Source organism: Suricata suricatta, chromosome 6 (genome assembly GCF_006229205.1).
Source record: "Suricata suricatta isolate VVHF042 chromosome 6, meerkat_22Aug2017_6uvM2_HiC, whole genome shotgun sequence".
Lineage (NCBI taxonomy): Eukaryota > Metazoa > Chordata > Mammalia > Carnivora > Herpestidae > Suricata > Suricata suricatta.
The window spans coordinates 90,833,358-90,840,629 of NC_043705.1; the positions used below are offsets into that span (position 1 = coordinate 90,833,358).

At 37.8% G+C, this 7,272-nt stretch overlaps 1 non-coding gene across 1 annotated transcript; it reads right to left on the minus strand.

Moving 5' to 3' along the window:
* Window positions 1-4,594: 4,594 nt before the first annotated feature.
* On the minus strand, window positions 4,595-4,701 carry LOC115295070. The gene has a single exon (XR_003910302.1). It is a non-coding gene; the product is annotated as a U6 spliceosomal RNA (small nuclear RNA).
* Window positions 4,702-7,272: the final 2,571 nt, after the last annotated feature.

A 7,272-nucleotide genomic window follows, 5' to 3' on the forward strand; every position in this document is an offset into this window, starting at 1 on the left:
GATTGGAGCCTGGTGTGCAGTAGATAATCATCATATATATTTTGAATAGATGAATGAAAAAGTGAAGTCTGTCTTTAGTGCCTTCTCCTCTCTTCCATTTACTCCCTGGATGGCTAATCTTAGTTAAACATTATGCTTCTCAGGTAGCTTCCTGTTCCCTATGCCCATTAAGAACTTAGCCATTTTGGGGGTTTCTGGGTGGTTTGGTCAGTTTAGTGTACAACTTCGGCTCAGGTCATGAAGTCACAGTTCATGGATTCAATCTCCACATTGCGCTCTGTGCTGACAGCTGAGAGCCTGAAGCCTGCTTTGGATTCTATGTCTCTGTATCTGTCCCTCCCCCACTCATGTTCTCTCTCTCTCTCAAAATAAATAAACATTTAAAAAATTTAAAAAAAGAAGTTAGCCATTTAAAAAATCTATTCTTTCTAGTTTATAAGAACATAAACCATAAGACCAGTTAACATGGAGTATGCACTATGCATTAGGTACTTATCGTATCCAGTACTTAGAGCAAATTTAGAGGTTTAGGATTATTATTTCCATTTACGGATGAAAAGACCTAAAAATTATATGACTTAGCTAGAAGGTGTGGGATCTGGTATTCTATCCCAAATTTATCTGACTCCTGAAGTTGAAGGCCATACGTGCTGACCTCTCCTGCCTCCACACAAACCTGACAGCGACTGCCAAGAGTTTATTTTTTTTGCTGACACTTGTGTTTTAATAAGGTCTTTCAATACTTTAGCCCAAAGTACTAAAGTGCAGTCCATGGGCCTCTGGGGTCCATAAGAACCTTTCAGGAGGTCTACAAAATAACAACTATTTTCATAATAATACTAAGTTGTTGTCAGCCATTTTCACAGAGCTAACATTTGCACTGATGGTAGAGAAGCAACTGTGGATATACCTGCTGCCTCTTTAGAACAAATCAAGGCAGGATACTTGAGTATTACTGCATTCTTCAACATCACACACACATGGGAAAGACAAAAAGGCAGCTTTCTTAAGAATATTTATGATGAAGCTGTATTTTTAATTTTATTAAAATCCCAACCCTTGAGTATACATATTTTTAATATTTCCTGTGACAAAATGGGAAGCACACATAAAACAATTTTGAGACATACCAAATTCTCAAGAAAAAGCACTTGTGAGATTTTTTTTGAGCTGTGAATTAAACCAGCCACTTTGCCATGGCACACCATCTTTTCTTGAAAAACTGACTGACAGACAAACTGGCAGATGTTTTCTCAAAACTGAACAAAGTGAGTCTGTCACTTCAAGGAAAATAACTGACAATATCTTATTTCAATGATAAAATTTGAGCTTTCAAGTGAAAATTAGAATTTAAAAACAATTTACCTGCCACCATGGGCTTGACAAGTTTCCAATACTTAAAGATTGTTCTGATAAGATCAGTGGTGATATAAAGAGAAGTGAGGTTTTTTATATTGTATAATGAAATGTATCAACATTTATCAGATCTGCGTAACTCAGTTGATCAATATTTGCCAAATGATTAATGAATAATATTATAAAACCATGCATCGGTAAAAGATCTATTTAAGGTTCAGGACAAATTAATGGATTTTAATGTAATAGAGTATGAAAAGTTCATTGTTACGGGATAAGATTCCATACTACAACTAACCTGTTTTGGTATGCTTAAAAAAAAAATCACAGTTATCTAAAAAAGCTGTTGAAATACTCCTCCCTTGCCTAATTACATACTGTGTGAGGTGGAATTTTCTTCATAATCTTCAACCCAGATAACATATCACAACATATTGAAAGCAGAAGCAGATCTTAGAATCCAGCTGCCTTCTATTAAGCCAGACATTAAAGAGATTTTCAAAAATGTAAAACAGTGACAGTCTTCTCAACCAAATATTTTTGTTTTGGAAAATATATTTATCTTTCAGAAAAATATTATGTTAACATCTGATAGTGTATTATTATTTTTTTTTAAAATTCAGGAAGTCTAAAATTTTTCTGTTTTAATTTCCAATATGATAAATATTGAGAGGTCTAACTCACATAAACAAAAGCTCTGTTGGAGCCTCAATTATTCTTTTAAGTTTATTTATTTATTTTGAGAGTTTGAGAGTTAGAGAGAGAGAGAGAGAAAGAGAGAGAGCAGGGTGAGGGGCAGAGAGAGGAAGAGAGAGAGAATCCCAAGCAAGCTCTGCACCCTTAGACTCAGGGCTCAAACTAACAATATTCTATTAACTGACAATAACTAACCATGAGATCATCACCTGAGTTGAAATCAAGACTCGGGATGCTTAACTGATTGAGCTACCCATGTGCCCCTATTATTTTTAAAAGTGAGATTTGATATCAAAATGTATGAGAACCACTGCTTTAACCCAAGGGAATAATGATTGGGTATTTCTGATCAGCCAGTGGGGTGGGCATTCAGTAAGAGGATTTTTTATCCTTTCTCTCTCAAAATGAAATGTACAATCTATGCATGTTCCTCTGAGAAACTTTGCTCCCAGGGAGCCCCAACTGGAGACTTGGGTTACATTACCATTTCACAGTGCCAGCTAAATCTGTGCTCAGGCAAAAGCTCAGCATGGCATGCATTTAATTCAGATCTTTTCATGGATCATGACCTTCAAACTATACGAGTAAGTGAGCGGAGGGAGTTTCTATGTGGTTCCACTGAGAGGGTATCTTTCACCCCTAATGTGAGTCTTAGTCTGAGAACATTTCTTGGCAGGTCCTAAGAGTCTGTGTCTAATTAATCACCTTTTCAGACACTCAAGTGGACAGCCCTTGGGGCAGGAAGGGAGAGGTCTGGGAGGCAGAGCAGAATAAACATCTTAATCCAAATCAAGACTGAGGCTAGCTGTTCAGGCTGTCTTGTGGCCACAGCTTGCAGGGCTACTGCCCACGGCTGCCTCTATTTTATTCTGCTTCCCCTTGAAAGTGCCTTCTTCTCTCTCCTTCCCATGCAAGCAGCCAGTCCAGTGCATGAATTTGTGGGCTGGACTCAAATTGCTAGCTGTGCTGGGAAACCCGCCTCCCTCTAATTCAGCCTTGACACAAATAGCTAGAAAGTTCACTTGCAAAGCCACAACTCCCACAGCAATTCACTGAGGGGTTCCCTTTTAGAGAGAGGACTTCTATTCCATCCAAGTCAACAGATACTTATCAAGCACCTATTTGGTACTCAGCACATCCTGTGAAGAATGAGTCCGAAAAACATATTTGACAGAATCATAGAAGCTCGGAGTTTCCAGGCTTCTCATCACAGCTCTACCCTCATACAGTGCCCACCAGCCTCTACTTGGACCACTTCAGTGATGAAGACCTGATTACCTCTTGAAGCATTTTTAGAGAGCTTTAATTAGTAGATAATTCTTTCTGCTTCTCTCGAAGAGGCAGCATAGCACAGTGGTTAAGTCACATAGACCTGGTCTTAATCTCATCTCAGTCACTTATGATCTGGAGCAAGTTGCTTTTTCTATCTATGCCTCCATGTCCTTATCTGTAAAAGGGAATAACAATACCCATCACAAGCCATTGTTGCATTAAAATAAACTGTTGTAAAATGTATTGCCCAGGTCCTGGCACAAGTTGAGTGTTTATTAAGCCAGTTCCATCATTTAGTTACCTTTGACCTTTAACAAATTTGGTAATTCAGGTTTTTGTTTGTTTGTTTGTAACTGAAATTATACCTACATCATAGCATTGTTAGGATTCATCCCTGATTGGGAACTTACTAGTTTTGGAGCCTTGGGCAAGTTATTTTAATTTTTTAAGCTTGAATTTTAAAAAATCTGTAAATAGAGGTAGCAGTGCTTGCTACTTTAAGGGGTTTTGTGAGAAATAAAGTATATAAGATACATACTAGCTTTGTATTCAGTAAAAGTTAAACTTTATTGTTCTTCACTTCCATCAACTTGCCTGAGAGATGTCTCCCTTGCATGGTCTTTGGTCCACTATTTGGATCTACACAAACTAAATCAAATCTTTATTCTAGTTGGATCTTTCATTATGTTTCCCACATGTTTTCTTTCCTCTGGTATAGACTTCCTCAGTATCTCCAAGGCATTTCTTTCATAAGATTTTCAGCTTTTCACTATCCTGGGAATGTTTCCCAGATGGCCTTTAGTTTGTCAAGGTTCTTTCCAAAATATGATGTTTAGATCTTTTTTTCCTTTAATTTTTAACATTTGTTTATTTCTGAGAGACAGAGACAGAGCATGAGCAGGGGAGGGGCAGAGAGAGAGGGAGACATAGAATCTTAAGCATGCCCCAAGCTCTGAGGTGTCAGCACACAGCCTGATGCAGGACTCGAACTCACAAACGTAAGATCATGACCTGAGCAAAGTCAGTTGCGCCTCTTATGTTTAGATTTAAATGTGAAATTGCAGGTGAAGACTGACCAGCCCAGAACACTTTGAGACTATCATCTTTATTGTATTTTAGTTTTTAAAATGGAGCCAAAGTTTAAGTGATACATTTGACATATTATTGATTCATATTGAGCTTGTAATCAACTTAAATCATAGAGTTGTTTTCATATTTGCTGCTGTTAAACCATGTCTCCCCAATCTGTACTAGTGACGTTTAATTTAAAAAAAACTTGGAGTGCTTTGCAAATTTATGTGTCATTCTTGCACAGGGGCCACATTAACCTTCTCTGCATTATTCAACTATCAGTATATGTGTTGTTGAAGTGAGCATGTTTAATTTTTTTAATCAAGTATAGGATTTTTTCTTGATTTCTGGTAAAGTTGGTTTCATTATTTTGACTCATTATTCTTGCCTATTTATCTTTAAATAAGTTTGGAATTTGATATCCAGTATATGGCCTACCTGTTGCATTCTCTGTTTACATATTTCATCAGCATTCCCTTTATTTAAGTTAATTAAACTGTCGAAGAAGATAGGACACTCCGGAGCTCTGTGGAGTGAAAGAGTGTACCCCATCCCCATCCCGATGAATTTTGATCAACATTATGGAGGTCTAGTCAATTAAATAGCTCTAAACTCTCCATACTATAATATCATTCAGTTCTTAGTTCTTTACCATTTCATATAATCCATGCTTAAGAAATAAGGAAATGGGGGCGCCTGGGTGGCTCAGTTGGGTAAGCCTCCGACTTTGGCTCAGGTCAGATCTCACGTTGTTGGGTCTAGCCCTGCATCAGGTTCTGTGCTGACAGCTAGCTCAGAGCCTGGAGCCTGCTTCCGGTTCTGTGTCTCCTTCTCTCTCTGCCCCTCCCTCTCTCATCCTCTTTCTCTCTCTGTATCAAAAATAAATAAAAAACATTTAAAAAATTAAAAAAAAAGAAAAAAAGAAATAAGGAAATGAAGTCATCTCCCTTCTCCATGGCATAGGGGAAAACATATAGCCAAGAACAGGGATTCATATCTTTGTTCTTTAACAGACTTGGGTGTCATGTGAAAAATTACTTAAACTTACCCTGGATGTCCTCATATGCAAAAGAAGATAACACTATTACATTTTTCACTGTTTACTGAGAAAATTAAGAATGGTAATAATTTAATAAATTCTCCATAAAATGAAGATATTGTTTATTTCAGTAACTGGATCGAGACACAGATTATCTTTTATTATAATTTTTTTGATTTTTTAAAGTTTTTTTAAGAGTTTATTGTCAAATTGGTTTCCATACAACACCCAGTGCTCTTCCCCACAAGTGCCCTCCTCCAACACCACCACCTCTTTCCCTTTTCCCCCTTCCCTTTCAACCCTCAGTTCGTTTTCATTATTCAGTAGTCTCTCAGGTTTTGCATCCCTCTCTCTCCCCAACTCTCTTTCCCTCTTTCCCTCCCCCTGGTCCTCCATTAGGTTTCTCCTGTTCTCCTGTTAGACCTAAGAGTGCAAACATATGGTATCTGTCCTTCTCTGCCTGACTTATTTCGCTTAGCATGACACCCTCAAGGTCCACCCACTTTGCTACAAATGGCCAGATTTAATTCTTTCTCATTGCCATGTAGTACTCCATTGTGTATATATACCACATCTTCTTGATCCACTCATCAGGTGATGGGCATTTAGGCTCTTTTCATGATTTGGCTATTGTTGACATTGCTGCTATGAACATTGTGGTACATGTGCCTCTATGCATCAGCAGATGAAGAAAAGAGGCTCAGAGAAGAAAGATATCACCAAGATTCAAACTCATATCTGTTTTGCTTAAAAATATATTATCTTTCCATAATGCTGAGAATTATCTGTTTAAAATGCTTTGTATTATAAAATCCCAGATTAATATGAATTGTTATAATTTAGTTTACCAGTTAGAAAGACAGTTAGGTTCATTTAACATAATTTATCCTTTGTGAATGCAATTAGCCTCTTGATGATTACAAATTCACCTTTTATATACTCACAAATCACCTTTCAATAATTATCGCTAGTTTTTTACTTTAGACAGAATAGGTTTATAAATTCTAGAATCATCCCTTCTTTCTTCAAAAAGCTCTGACTGTTTATCCTTCCATAGGTTTCTGGTACTTCTCACATTGAGGAATATGCTATGTTAGTGTGTGTGTGTGTATGCGTGTGTGTGTGTGTGTGTGTGTGTGTGTGTGTGTGTGTGTGTTTTCTACAAACTGCTTACATGTAACTGTGGAAAACTAGATAATAGGTAAAGAGTTACACAAAATGTAGTCAAGTATTAAAATGAATAACAGAGGGTCACCTGGGTGGCTCAGTGGTTAAGCATCAGACTTGATTTTGGCTTAGGTCATGATTTCATGGTTCAGTTCATGAGATCAAGTCCTGCATCAGACTCAGTGCAGGCAGTGTGGAGCCTGCTTCAGATTCTCTCCCTCTTCCCCTCCCCTGCTTGCATGTGTGCACGGTGTCTCCAAAAATAAAAATAAAATAAAATAAAATGAATAATAGAAATAGAGAATTGTCCTAGATAGTCAAGAAAGTAAACAATGTGAGCTGCAGGTATCAGCAAAGAAAGGACTATAGTTCTAGACTCCAAAAAATCAGTCCTTCATTTTTGAATTTTCTCTGATCAAGCAAGGAAGCATTGATTGTATTCCTTGGAGATCCCAGGAATCTGTTTACATTTTCCTGTGCTTTCTTGGGCTCCTGCTGTCTGCACTGGTACGCAGAAGCAGTGCTGACTGTCAGAGCTGTCTGGTTCACTCCTCTCAGCCTGTGGTCCATGAACTGCAATACACTGAGCCAAAAGAACCATCAGAAGAGTATCTGGGGAGGGGGGGGTATGTGTTGACTGAGAAGCAGGGGGTAGTTATTGTCCAGAATGT